We start from the raw sequence: 15,399 nt of genomic DNA on the forward strand, positions 1-15,399 counted from the left end.
ACCGATAGTCGAACATTGTAGGTAGGTATCCATGCCATGGAGAAAAACTGCACCTCTGCCCTCTCAAATTCCAGTAGGCCGGCCGCCCTGTATCTTTGACGTGGGCAACCACAATTTCGATGGCACTCTTTATCGATCACGCAGCCACACACTTCATCCCTGTTTTCAATTCTATCGATATCTCTCGTCCATGACTCCGTTTCACACACATTGCATATGTTACGTTTTTCTGTTTGAGATGTCTTCAACACATTGCCTCTGTTTCGCACAAACCATCTCTCTCACACCTACCCATGTACATACCTACACCTAAAGAAGAAGTGCACGCAGGACGCACGTACTCACGTCTCATTCCCGGCCACACCCGCGCAGGTACACGGTGGAGTTCATTTCTGTACGAAGAGGCAACCCACGTGATAATTTGACGCGTGTAGCGGTTGTTTACTCGAAGGAGGGTCAGGTACCACGCCTAGATGGAACAAAGTTCGACTTGATGCGTTAGCATTACATAAAATTATATATTCCTCAATGGCACGTACAGAATATAAAACGATTGCCAGGGGGAAAATGGAAAAATGGGTTTGTCTCTCGTCACACCATCTCACACAAGGCGGCCGCGACCTCTCTCTCTCTCTCAGCGTTGGTCAGTGATCCGGCCGCATCCGTTCGCCGGTGGAAAGGGAGGATGTGCATCATCTCTCCGTTTGATGGCGTTGAGGCAGCACGTCCCGATCTGTGGTACCCGCCATTCTCCTGACCAAGCTCTGGCGCGGTAGGGCCTTCGCCACTTGCTCGCTGCCGTAATATGGGCAGATCCCGGCCGCCAGCGCCCTCCTAGTAACATTCCAACGACCCTCAGGTACAGCTTCCTCTAGCCTTGCTCCACTGCCCATCTTCCCACATTGCTGCATGTGGATCTTGTTTAGTTGTTTGCTTAAATTGTATCTCAGCTGGCGTACTTTCCATCTTGCAATCTCATCCTCAAACCATTTTTGATAAACCACCATGTGCTATCTTTCCCTTATTACATGGAACATGCTTCTTTTTTGTCGGCGTATGTGTCTTCAACTCGTGTTATTGGGCAGTAGTTGTTTCCTTTCGACCTCCTTTTGCAAACATGGCTATCCATTTTCACCTCGTTGCTATTGGGACCTTTTGGTGAACTACACAAATCACTTTTTTTCTAAAGAGTGTTTTGTGCAGTTCCGCCAAAATGTCACACGGGCAACGTTTTTACATTTCTGTGTGACTGCGGAAAGGGAGATTGGTTTTGCTATCCTCCTCATCCAACTCCATGACTAATCTTCTCCAACAAAAAGTTAGTCCTAAAGAGAGATTGTAGAGGTGACCGGCTTCTATTTATGTGTGTTATGTTTCATCATCTAGTTCCACTATTATTGTAATCACACTGACTGGATATCTTTGCAAACAGGGATGGTCCGCTCGATTTTAGTGGAGCTGCACAAAACGATCGGATTGTGGTGTCCTTCATACACCTCTTTTTTGGCTACAGAGCTGGGTGAAACTAGCTGCCAAGCAATGAACACTATGCCAAGGATATGGAGCCATGCCTATGAACAACATCGATCAATTATATTTTTTTCTTTATTTGTACACCTTCTCACAACTTTGTCTTCAGTTGTGATGTGAATATTGGCGCTGATCTGCGAACCATTGAGATGCATTAGCCATGGTAGTTTCATTTGTATTTGATGGAATGTTGTAACGAGATAATCTCGAGGCAAGACACATGAATCCTAAGTTGAAACCTTTTTTTCCTGCGGGAACCAAAGTTGAGACCTTCATAGCATCACAGTACAATTTCATCAAAATTATGCGTACATATAAACAAATCCTGAAGGATTGATAGCAATGCCAGAAACAATTCAACTTCATTTCGCTGACATGTTGGACATCCTTCATCCGGCTCCAGCTACCATGCAGCAATATTGAGTGCACAACACAACTTCAGGGAAAGATTCACCCTGGTTGTTGTGCCGCAGTAGTAATGACTAGTAAGCAGTCAAATCACAGAGCCCCACCTTCACCACAGTAAGTTGCTCAGACGAAGCAACCATCATTTCTCTATTGAATCCGCTGGTACTCCCATATTCCCACAGTAATAAGTTGCTCGAGCGAATCAATCATCACTATATCCGCACATGTGTGATGACCACAGGAGCTATCCATTCAGATTGCATGTTAAAAAAAAGAAAGGTCGATAACTAATGCAGCAAACTTTCAAAAAAAAAACTAATGCGGCACATCGGGCCAACGCGGCCAGATCACATTTTGCATGAGAAATTACACACCATGTTTCGTTGACATCTGGTCCCGTTCCAACATATCAGTGAGACGACGGCGAGTCCTTTTCTACTAGTATTTCCGAACGGACATGTAGGCCGGGGTGCCTCTTCGTGTACCATGGCAAACTGGCAACCGTCCACCGACTCTTTGCCTTTCCCTCTCGATTTGGAACTGCTGTCGCACGCTCTTCCTCTCGCTCCTCCATTTTCCTTCAGCCCTTCGCCCTTCCTTCTGCCATTGTTCGATCGTCTTCTCCATGGAGGGAACAGGCCGGAAATGACCCCGTTATTCGTGCCCCGATCTGAAAGATGACATGGTGGAGGAACTCATTGATCGGTGCGAGGTCATCACCTCAGCTAGCATGGCAGGTTCGTTCAAGACCATTCTCGACTCAACTAATAACGTCATTACAAGGAACCCAAGAGTCATGGAGCAGTTTGATCTCCCATATCTTCTTTGCCGTGACCCTGATGACTACTAGCGTGGGGACGACGGAGGCCTCGCCTTGTGCAAGTTGATGCCACTTGATAATGATACGTATGATGTTAAGATGCCATCGCTTGAGGGAAAGGATTGGGCAAGCGCAAATGGAGATTGGGTTGTTTATATTGGGTACAACTGCGAGTGGGAACTTGTGGATGTGTACACTCATCACCGGGTTCCACTTTGAAAAATCTCAGCAGACTGCCCAGAGGTTGAGCACACCGGTATTCTATGCACGTTCAAATACGATCATGGTGACTGTCTTCTATGGAAGATAGCAATTTGTCGAGTTCCCAACCGCTCTTGGAATTACAACAACTATGAAGTAGTTGCTATCTTCGACAAGCTTGTTGCCGTCCTTTGTGGTTCGACTCGATGGATATTGCTCAAAAATCAGTTTCTATATACCGATGTGTACTGTGATGCAATTCAATACGAGGGTCTTGTGTTTGCTTCCACCGCTCATGGCACTCTTTTTGCATGGGATCCTCGTAGTTTCGGTATGTTTGTCTTCCACCGTAATTATAATTGTTTCATCCACATGCATGCGGGTTAGCAAGTTTCCCTTTACTAATTAACCTTCTTCTTGTGTTTCCAAGGTCCTATGAACATTCCACCACCAACACTTGAAAATTTTCATAACCAAGGGGGAGATGATTATGGTGATGATCATGAGCATGAGGACGAGCAGAACGTATATACTCAGTGGCGCCTGGCAACTAATTCCGATGGATCACCACTTCTTGTCCGTATACAACGCACTGAGTTTGTTACTACTGAGGGAGCATGTTGGGGATATTACCACTGGGCGTGAACCGGCCTACCTGGGCCGGGTTGGCTTCATTAGTAGTTTAAAGGTGATTAAGCAGATGAAGGCCCAAGGCCTGTAGTCGGTTTAGAACCTGTAGCCGTAAACCGGCTTGATATGTAAACTTGCATTGTAAGTTAGGAATAGAGAGAGACCAACCGGGATACGAGTATGAACCGGTGTGGGACTCTGTGGACCGACGGGCATCACCCGTGTATATAAGGGGACGACCCGGCGGCGGTTCAAGGACAGACAACAACAACTCGAGCCTAGGCGAAGCTTGTTTGCTCCCTAGCCATCGAAACCACATCAATTCCATCACAACTAGACGTAGGCTTTGACCTTCATCGAAGGGGCCGAACTAGTATAAACCCTTGTGTCTTTGTGTCCACTCTAACCCCTTCAAGTTAACCCGTAGCGATGGCTCCACGACTAAGTCCTTTCACAAGGACATCTGCCGTGACAAATCCACGACAGTTGGCGCCCACCGTGGGGCTATCGCACGATGGTTTGATGATCTTGGAGAGCAAGCTCAAAGGACTCGAAGGCTATGCTATAGGCCGGATGACCAAGAGTCGTCGCGGCAAGCTCTACATCGACGATGCAGGATGGGGTCCCGAAGCCGGCTCGATCGAGTACGGGTACCGGGTCCCCTTTGGTGGCATACACGTTTTTATCGACAAGATTGGTGAGCCTGGGCCTGAGCCGGACATCCGCACCGACCTCGTCGAGATGGCTCAGCGTGCGAGATCTACCCAGGTTAAACCGGCCATGAAGCGTGCCTTCATGGGAGTCATCCACGGAGGAGAGCATGAGGACGAGTCAGAATACGGTAGCGAGACCGTCGTCTATTCCGGCGACGAGTCCTCAACCGGAGAGACTGAATCATTGTACCAGTTGCAAGACGACCAGATTAGGGGCTGTTCCGATGGCGACAGTATTCTGGACCCCCCAGATCAGATCAATCGGGTTGGAATATTCATGGCCAGCACGCAGGCGGCGAATTACTCTTCGACCGCAGCAGCAATGCTCTCCGGATCAGCAGCGGCAGCGGCAGCAAGGGTAGGAGGCCTTGTGCGCCCACTGGTTCAAATTCTGTCTGACCTGTTTGACGCACTAGCGGTACTTATGGCAGAGGCCAATCCGGCGGATCAGGAGGCCCATGATGCGGATATTGCAAAGGTGAGAGAGCAGATCATACAGGCCAAAGCCGACCTGGCAGCAGAGAAAGACAGGATGGCTGCAGAGCGGGCCGCTTTGGACGCCCAGGCCTATAAGCTCATGCTCGACCAGAACGCATCACGGGAGGTCTTGAAGCGGAAGCACAGATCACGCCTGCCGTTAGGGTTTGACCCTCGAAATCTCTTTCACACTCCGGGAGCTGGAACCAGTAATCCGCCGGGGCACCTGGAGGTAAACCGGGTTGAGGCACCAGGGCCAGGAGCGACGGTCCAACCCCGCCTGATGGAACCTCCTCGGCAGAACATTGTGATTCCTCCGCCGGTCCAGACACCTCCGGGTCATTATTCTAATCCTATGGACAATCTTGTCGCAGCTGCTGCGCGATTAGAAGCTATCCCAGTCGAAGAAGACTCTCCACAAGCAATAGAGATGCGCCGGGTTAAGGAACTTCTCCGGACCGCTGTGATTCAATAGGAGGCCTATTCATACAGCCGCGATCGGATTCATTCCACACCTCGTCCAAGCCGGAGCTATAGTAGGTGCCTGGATGAACCGGCCATATCAAGCAATGCGCGGGGCCGTGAAGCGGCCCGTGGCAATAACCCGGCCGGTGGTGTTCACGATGCTCAGGATGTAGTGGACCGGGCCCGGGCACGAAGGGAGGCCGAGTTAGCAGCATAGAACGAGGCGGATCAGCTTACACCGGTTCGTCCTACCACCTTCGCCGGGCCAGGGGTCGCATCTAGCTTGGGAGTGCCCTGTTTAGTCCCCGCTTTACGCAATGTATGTCTGCCCAAGGACTTCAAGGGTCCGTGCAAGGTGCCGACTTACACCGCTGATTTATCTCCAGAAGCGTGGGTGGAGAGTTATGAGATGGCAATGGAGATGCTTGATGTGGATGAGACCGCGTGTGCAAAGTACTTCACCATGATGCTTGAAGGCACAGCCCGTACTTGGTTGAAGAGCCTGCCGCCTAATTCTATCAGTTCATGGGCCCAGTTGCGGACCCGGTTTATCCAGAATTTCAAAGATACGTGTAAGCAGCCTAAGTCCATAGTAGACTTGGTGGCTTGTGTTCAGGAGGACGGAGAGTTAACAACCCATTGGGTACGCCGTGTTTCTGAAGTCTTGCACTCGTCTGACAGGATCAATGCTGACTCTGCGATCATAACCCTGGAGGGCAACTGCCGGTTTAAGCCTCTAAAGTTGAAGTTGGGGCGTATGAAGCGGTTCTGTAATGACATGGGAACTCTCATGGCCGCTTTAGTGAAGTATGCTGATTCTGATAGTACCAAGGATCCCGAGACTGACGATGACGAAGCAGGGAAGGGAAAAAACAATAGCAACTCTAAGGGGCATCAATACAAACCGGCGGGCCATGGGAACGGAGCCAAGTGTAAAGCGGATGGCAGCATGGACTTGGTGGCTAACACTAATGCGCAGGACAAGGGTCAGCAGCGCAGAGGTAAAGCGGCGAATCGTAACGGGGCTCCAAATCCTAACCCGGATCGCTTAAACTATTTGCTGAATCAGCCTTGCCCAAAACACAGGACGAAGGAGGCGCCGGCTAACCACCTTTGGAAGGATTGTTACATTATGCAGGAATTTAAAAACTCTAATGCCTTCCAGTATGACCGTGGGTCAGGTGGTGGCTCAGGATCCGGTTTCCATGGGCCGGGTCACGATGGAGCTTCCGGTTCAGGTTTCAATCAGGGCGGTAATAATAACCAGGATAATCAGAGCGGTCAAGGGGGTTACAACCAACAGCAGCGACAGCAGCGGTCGGGTTATCAGAGCCAGCCAAAACAGTTAAACAATGGGCAGTATCACGTTTTCGCAACTAGCTTGGATAAGCGCGACCGGAAACTTCACAAGCGAGCGGTGAACTCTGTTGAACCGGCCGTACCGCATTACTTACGCTGGTCGGAGCATCCTATCATGTGGAGCAGGGAGGATCACCCCCCCCCCCCGGGTTGACAATCCGGGCCAGTTGGCATTGGTGGTAGACCCTCAGGTGGGAGGTTATAAATTCACCAAGGTGCTCATGGATGGAGGGAGCAGTATTAACATCCTGTACTATGAGACATTCCGCCGCATGGGGCTAACAGACAAAGATCTCAGACCGTCTAATACGGTGTTCCATGGTGTGGTGCCTGGCAAATCAGCGTATCCAGTTTGTAAGATAGCCTTGGAGGTGGCTTTTGGGGACGAGCATGATTCCCGATCTGAAACACTAACCTTTGAGGTAGTGAAAATTCGGAGCCCGTATCATGCCTTGTTTGGGCGGGCGGCTTATGCCAAATTCATGGCACGACCTTGTTATATCTATTTGCAGCTCAAGATGCCGGGTTACAAAGGGACAATAACGGTTCATGGGAGCCGAAAGGTTGCTTTGGAATGTGAGGAAGGTGATGCGGCCTATGCAGAGTCGGTTTGTGCCGCGGAGGAGTTGAAATATTATAGGGACAATGTTGATCCGGCGGACATGACCCCTTTGAAGAGGCCGACTACGGAGCATGATTCAGATCTGAAGTTCAAATCAACGGCTGAGACCAAGCTTGTTGACTTCGTGCCCGGCGATTCGTCCAAGCAGTTCACTGTCAGTGCCAACATGGACCCTAAATAGGAAAGCGCGCTCATCGAGTTCATCCGTGAGAATCGGAACATTTTTGCATGGAAGCCTTTTGACATGCCAGGTGTCCCGAGGGAACTCGCTGAGCACACTCTTAATGTTGAACCCAAGTATAAACCGGTAAAACAGTTTCTCCGCCGGTTTAACGAAGAAAGGCACAAAGCTATTGGATAAGAAGTGGCCAGGCTCTTAGCCGCTGGTTTTATCATTGAAGTGTTCCATCTAGAATGGCTCACTAATCCGGTGCTGGTTCTTAAGAAAAATGGCACTTGGCGTATGTGTGTGGATTACACGGATCTTAACAAGGCTTGTCCAGCAGATCCTTTTGCCCTCCCCCGCATTGACCAGATTATTGACGCCACGGAGGGTTGTGAGCGTTTGAGTTTTTTGGATGCGTATTCTGGGTATCATCAGATCAAAATGGCGGTTAAGGACCAGGAGAAGACGGCGTTTATTACTCCCTTTGGAGCCTTTTGCTATGTATCTATGCCTTTTGGGCTCAAGAGCGCCCAAGCCACTTATCAACGGTGTGTACAGAATTGTCTGCATAAACAGATCGGCCGCAATGTGCACGCCTATGTGGATGATATTGTAGTCAAGTCAAGGCAGAAGGAAACGCTGGTTGATGATTTGAAGGAAACCTTTGACAACTTGCGGGTTTATAAGATGATGCTTAACCCTGCCAAATGTGTCTTTGGTGTTCCGGCAGGCAAGTTACTGGGCTTTCTTGTGTCCAACAGAGGAATTGAGGCTAATCCGGAGAAGATTGCGGCTATCACTTCCCTGGCTAAACCGAAGTGTATCAACGATGTTCAGCGTTTGGCGGGTCGGATCCCCGCACTGAGCCGGTTTATCAGCCGCCTCAGAGAGAAGGCCATCCCTTTATACCAGATGTTGAGAAAGACAGATCAATTCATCTGGACTCCGGCTGCTGATGAAGCGTTGGAGGAGTTGAAGCGGCAATTAGCCAATCCGCCCGTTCTTGCAGCTCCGGTCGACAAGGAGCCGTTATTGTTATACGTAGCGGCCAATGCTCATGCAGTTAGCGTGGCTATTGTGGTAGAACGCAAGGAGGCAGGCAAGGAGTATCCGGTTCAGCGGCCGGTTTACTATATCAGCGAGGTGCTTATTGAGTCCAAGCAAAGGTATCCGCATTGGCAGAAGCTGGTATATGGAGTTTTCATGGCAAGCCGGAAGTTGAAGCAGTATTTCTAAGGGCACCCCATCACAGTGGTCAGTTCAGCTCCCTTGGGCGATATCATACAGAACAGGGAGGCGACTGGCCGGATTGCCAAGTGGGCCATAGAACTTGGGCCGCACGGATTGAAGTACGTGCCTCGGACGGCGGTGAAGTCTCAAGCGCTTGTTGATTTCATCAATGATTGGACGGAGTTGCAAGCACCAGAGGAGAAGCCGGATCACACATATTGGACTATCCATTTTGATGGATCCAGGCAATTGGAAGGCTCGGGGGCTGGAGTCGTATTAACTTCCCCACGAGGTGATAAGTTTTGTTATGTTCTCCGCTTAATGTTCCCTTGTACTAATAATGCAGCTGAGTATGAAGCTTTTATCCATGGTCTCCGGATGGCTAAAGAGATGAATCTAAGTCGGGTTAAGTGCTTCGGTGACTCGGACCTCGTGGCTCAACAGGTATCTAGCACTTGGGATTCTAAGGACCCGCTTATGGCTGCATATCGTCATGAGGTGGATATTGTTGCGGGTCACTTCAAGGGTTATCAGGTGGAGCACGTGGATCGTCGAAAAAATGAAGCGGCAGATGCTTTAAGATGGTTGGGCTCTCAGCGTAAACCGGTCCCGCCTAATGTTTTTCTCGATGTGTTGCATAACCCGCCAGTCAAGCTCCCGGGTGAAGCGGATTTGGCTATTCCTGATCCGGAGGCTCAATTGGTGGCAGCCCTGCATATTATACCGGATTGGACAGTTCCTTATCTTGCGTACATGAACCGGGGAGAGTTGCCATGGGATGAGACTCTAGCCAGGCAGATAATCCGGCGATCCAAATCTATGACAATTATCAACGGCGAATTACATCATTGCAGTGTATTAGGGGCGTTTCAATGCTGCGTCTCTCCTGAGGAAGGCTGTGAAATTTTACGCGAAATCCATGAAGGGGATTGTGGTCACCACGCCGGTTCAAAGTCTCTGGTGGCTAAAGCATTTCGTCACGGGTTTTACTGGTTGACAGCTCATGCTGATGCAGAGGACTTGGTAAAACGGTGTGATGGCTGTCAGAAATTTTCAAGGCGTGCTCATGTGTCGGCTCAAGAATTGAGGATGATTCCAATTACTTGGCCGTTTCCAACATGGGGGCTGGATATGGTCGGACCTTTTAAAAGATCCAAGGATAAGAAAACCCATCTTTTGGTGGCAATTGACAAGTTTACCAAGTGGGTTGAAGCGGAGCCTGTCAGCAAGTGTGATGCAGCTACAGCGGTGCAGTTCATTAAAAAGGTGATTTTCCGGTTTGGCTTTCCACACAGTATCATTACTGACAATGGTACCAATTTATCCAAGGGTGCTATGAAGGAATTCTGTGAACGTGAGCACATCAGACTTGACGTATCAATAGTGGCTCACCCCCAGTCCAATGGGCAGGCAGAACGAGCTAATCAAGAGATCTTGCGAGGCATCAAACCACGGCTTATGGTTCCATTGTAAAGAACAGTGGGATGTTGGGTTGAAGAGCTACCATCTGTGCTATGGAGTATCAACACTACGCCCAACCGATCTACAGGATACACACCGTTTTTTATGGTCTACGGCGCAGAAGCGGTTCTCCCTAGTGATATCCGGCACGATTCGCCTCGTGTGGCGGCTTATGTTGAAGCGGACAATGAGACAGCACGACAAGATGCTTTGGACCTATTAGATGAGGAGCGTGACATAGCGGCTGCCCGCTCAACGATTTATCAACAAGATCTTCGTCGCTATCACAGTCGCGGGGTCAGAACCAGAACTTTTCAAGAAGGAGATTTGGTGCTTCGGCTCATCCATGATCAGACGGATATGCACAGGTTATCCCCACCTTGGGAGGGGCCTTTCATGGTTAGCAAGAATCTGCACAACGGGTCGTACTATCTGATTGATATTCGAGAGCATAAAGACTCACGCACATCAGAGGAGGAGACCAACAGGCCGTGGAATATAGCTCATCTTCGGCCTTACTACACTTGAGCCATCGGCTCTATCTATGTACATATTATGGCAGTGTATATATTATCATTGATATAATAAAACCGGAGCCTTAGCTAAAGCGGGATCTCTGTCCTTTCATATCATGTGTGGTTACATGGAGTGGTTCTGTTTTAAAGAGGCCTCCGGTTTACCCCTTGAAATTTGCTTTTCAAAAAAGCTTTGTGATATCACTTGGGGCCTTGGTCGTGTCCGAACCAATGCGACACCTTTTGATAGGCGAAAGACACCAGATCACTTGGGGACATGGTCAAGTCTGAACCAGTCACGCCTCTTGATCGGCCTAAGGCCACAGAATCACTTGGGGGCTTGGTCGAACCCGAACCATTGCCACGCCTTTTGATCGGCATAAATGCCACGGTTTCATTTGGGGACCTGGCTGACTTGAACCATTGTCACTCCTATTGGGGGCTTGGTCCTATCCGACCATGGTAACACCATCTGATCAGCTCAGTAAAGCATGTTTTTGCAAACGGTTTTTATCATTGCCTTTGCTTCCATATTTCTTTTATGACTATTCTTCAAATTTTGTTGTGTTTCCTTTAAAACCAACAACACTTTTTTACCGGTTCAGCTGACGGAAATCGGTTCGTTTGTATTCCGGAGAAATATGCCCGGCTTAAACTTTCCTGTTAACATCATGAAGTAGCAGGGGGGCTCCTAATGACCCACCACGGTTTACACGGGAGTTGTTTTTTCCCCTTTGATGGTAATGGTTTATAAATACTCCGTTTCAAGCCTGGCTCAGCCAACTTCATGCCCAGCGATGGCTGGTATTTTGTATCACATATTTCATTATACGTCTCAAATACATTGATGATATATATATATATATAAGTCATAAACCGGTTGGCGGTATAACCGCCACCGAAGTTCAAGATTTTCTGATTGCAGGAAATATAAATTGAGGTTTTCAAGCACAAGCATCAGTACTTATGCACGAAGGCATATTCAAGGCAGAAGTATTAACTATCCTATTAGAAGGCAACGCGGTGCCCAAATAAGATCATTGTTGTTCCGGCGGATTATCATAAAGCAGCTATTTAAACCGGCTTCCGGTTCAAGCCTGTTCATCGCCCCGGTCTGATGATTGTGGGTCGTCCCGCGCCGCTTTAGCTTCTTCATCTCTATCCATTGGCTGGAAATCAACAGTGGTCCAATCGATTCCCCTTAAAGCTTGAAAGACAACCTCTTCGTGGATCAGAGAAGACGGTTCAATATCAGCAGCGTAAGTATGCTTACGGATTGGAGGAATCAGATTCTCCACTTCAGGAGTTGGTGCAGGCACTCATTTGTTCTGATCATTGTACTGAGCTTGATAATGCGACAAGTCTGCCTCTTCAGCCAATTGACAAGCCAGAGGGCGTACTGCATGGTTTATCGCCCTCAAATCATCTTCATTGAACTCTGAGCCGTCTTCCTTCAAGCTGGGATAGCCTTGATCTGCCTCAACAGGATCGAAATCCGGCACCCATGCTTTTGCCTGGATCAAGGCATTAATGGCTCCGGTTCGAGCAGCAGATTTTTTCAGTTCTTCAATCCGAGCAGGAAGCATTGACAACCTATTAAGAGTGTCTTGGATTAAAGTGGGTGCCGGATTGTTATGAGATGCAGTGGTGATAATCCGCCGCGCTCCGGTATACAGCTGTTCAATTAAAGTGTAGGCAGCCTTCAACTTCTTCCGAACATCTGACCCTGAGTGACCAATGCGTGTACCTGCAACAATACAGGAAAGATCACAAACCAGACCTATTATAAGCAGGCCAGAGTTGTCAAGGAAACCAAAAGGAGCTTACCAAAGATAGCAGCGGTCATGGAATGTACTTGCCGCTTTACGACGGTCAGCTCATCTACCATCGGTTTAAGGGCAGCTTCAGCGTTTTCAACTCTTTTTATTAAAGCGGCCTTCTCAGTGGCCCAATCAGTCCGCTCCTTCTTGAAGCCCTCCTTCAGCTGTTCTGTGATGCTCAAAGTGCTGGTTAATGCTTCCTTTGCCTTGTCGGTTTCAGCTTGTTGGGTTTTCAAAGTTTCCCGCAGATTAGTAATCCGGTCCTCTTTGATCCTCACTTCAGCCTGCATAAAGACAGTGCTTGGCTTTAAGCAAACGGTACAAGAATTTGAAGTATCAACCACATAAAAAGTTATACGCTTGATACTTGGGGGCTAATGCACCTTCAATTTTCATCTATTACTAAATCACAAAGTCCCAAGCTCAATACAGGTATTCAGCTTGGCACTTGGGGGCTAATGGTTATTTGCTCAGTTATGTTCTAATATTAGAATCTTTGTTGGAGTCCCGGTTTAACTATACTAAGTTGAACCGGCCCTTGGGGGCTACATTGATGGATTTCAAAGTATTGAGGACTATATTCAAGTCCCGGCTTGAAGAAGGTTACAAACCGGCCCTTGGGGGCTAGGAGGATTATTACAGTGGTAGTAATTAAAGAAAAGAAGAAGCACAAGGAAGTTACCTCAAATTTATCTCTCATCATCTTTATCAGGCCAGCTTCACAGTCACGACAAGTATATAGCCGGTTCAAGTAACCAGAATGAAGATCTTGGGCACTCAGAGCAGCATATGTTTCCAGATCAACATCCCATTTGCCTTTGTTCATGGCAGAAAAATCTTCTTTCACAGTATGCTTGGCCAAAGCGACAGGATTCCCTGGTTCAAAGCGACCTACGCCGGTAATTACAACGTCATCATCCTTGGACTCGCCGGTTTGCGTTGGTGCGGTTGGTTTATCGGCAGGCTTTGAAGGACTGCGGGATCTATCAATCCGGACGGGGCTGGCAGGCTGGTCAACAGGGACTGAGGTATTGATAGGCCTTTTCTCAGGAATAGCATCATCTTGCAAGGGAGGATCATTGGGAATATCCTCATAAACGAACGTTTTAAGATCTGGTGCTTTATCCTGTTCAGGGGCGACATCTTCTTTGGCCGCTTTATCCAGGCGGGCTTTCTTGCTCGGTTTAGGTTTAGCCCTGAAAGAGAAACAAAGAGTCAAGGAACAGCATAAGTTATAATGTGGTATACCAGAAGCATATGTTCAGTCTAGCTTACCCAAGAACCGTTTTTAGTGGTGGCAGCTGAGTGGCCGACGATTCACTAGAGGAAGAATGGGAAGTAACCTGATAATCGGAGTCGGACGGATTAAGAGGTTGACGGATGAAACCCATTTTAGGATATAAATTAATAAAAAGGTCGGAGACCTCGGAGCGGCGTTTTCGAACCGGACTGTTTGGTAAACCGGCGGAGGTAACTACCTGGCCGCTGTGCCGGGTCATGCGGCGAGCTTCATGTTGCTGAGTCTTCATAAGAAATTTGGGATCCAAGTAAGCAAGAGGATGAGAAAATTTAACTTTCCGGTTTGCCTGGTGAAATTTTGGCAAAGGCAAAGGATCTGAATCGGAAGAGAGAATAATTACCTCAGCGACATCAGCATTACTGGCTTCAACGTCATCCTGACAAGTATCATCATCAATAAGGCGTGTAAAAAGTAAGCCTAGTGAATCAAGTTCTACCTCAAGGTCCGAGTTACCCACATCATCATCAACAGCTGGATCAGATGAAGCAGTGGTTTTCCTCTTTTTAGTAGGCTTCTTGATGACCTTGGTCTTTGGCCGGATTGACCGTTCTGCTTTCTCCGGTTTGTCTTGTGGAAGCTTCTTGCTCCAAAACAGATTATCACCCTAGTTAAGCAATAATTGATGTCAGACAGAGATAGCAATAGCAGGTTCAGTAAAAAGTACAATCAAAATCTTACAGCTGGCGGTTTGTTGGTAGCACAGAAAGGGAGCAGGCCGGTTTGAGCGCAGAGGTGCTCCGGTTCGTTCAGCATTTTCTTCACAGCCTCTGTGACTTCATCATCGGAGAGCTCGATGTTGGTGTGTCGGAGTGGGTCATCAACGCTACCAGTATACTTGCACATTAAACCGGAGCGCCCGCTGAGAGGCAGTATGCTCCACGATATCCAACAGCGTGCAAGATCTATTCCTGTTAAACCATTGGCCATGAAGGCTCTGATCTTGGATAATTGCGGAGCGTATTTACTCCTCCCCTTCGCACTTAACCTTTGTGGGAAGGGGTGTGTATTGCTGAGCCGCTCCGGACGAAAGCCAGGCAAAGGATTTTCATCATCAGGAGAAGTATCTTTGCAGTAAAACCATGTTGCATTCCACTCCTTGGGGTGACTGTGTAGTCTGGCATGGGGATAAGTGATTTCTTTCAGTTTCTGAATTGCCATACCGCCCAATTCGGTATTGGGACCATTAGTGAATTCTGTGCGGCGGTTTAAGTGGAAGCAGTCTCTGAACAATTCAACTGTGGGTTGCTCTTGAAGGTATACCTCACAGAGCACTTGGAAGTGACATAAGTTGGTAACAGAATTGGGGCCAATATCTTGTGGGCGGAGCTGAAAATTGGCTAACACATCCCGGTAAAATTTAGAGCCGGGCGGTTTGAAGCACCGGGCTAAGTGATCCGCAAAGACCACAACCTCTCCCTCTTGAGGTGTGGGAGGACATTCATCACCAGGAACCCTCCAGCGGATGGTCTCTTTGCTGTCTAAAGCGCCGATCGAGACTAAATCATCCAACTGAGTTTCTGTGACATGAGAAGGAACCCAGTTGCACTCATACACTTGTTTCGCCATGGTGAGATCTACAGGAAATAGGTGATTCCGGTTCAAGAACATGTTGGATAAAAGAAGGCGCTGGTATGAACAATGCTAAACCGGAGGCAGTATATTTAAACCAGATTTTGATGAAG

Source organism: Triticum aestivum, chromosome 2B (assembly GCF_018294505.1).
Source record: "Triticum aestivum cultivar Chinese Spring chromosome 2B, IWGSC CS RefSeq v2.1, whole genome shotgun sequence".
Classification (NCBI taxonomy): domain Eukaryota; kingdom Viridiplantae; phylum Streptophyta; class Magnoliopsida; order Poales; family Poaceae; genus Triticum; species Triticum aestivum.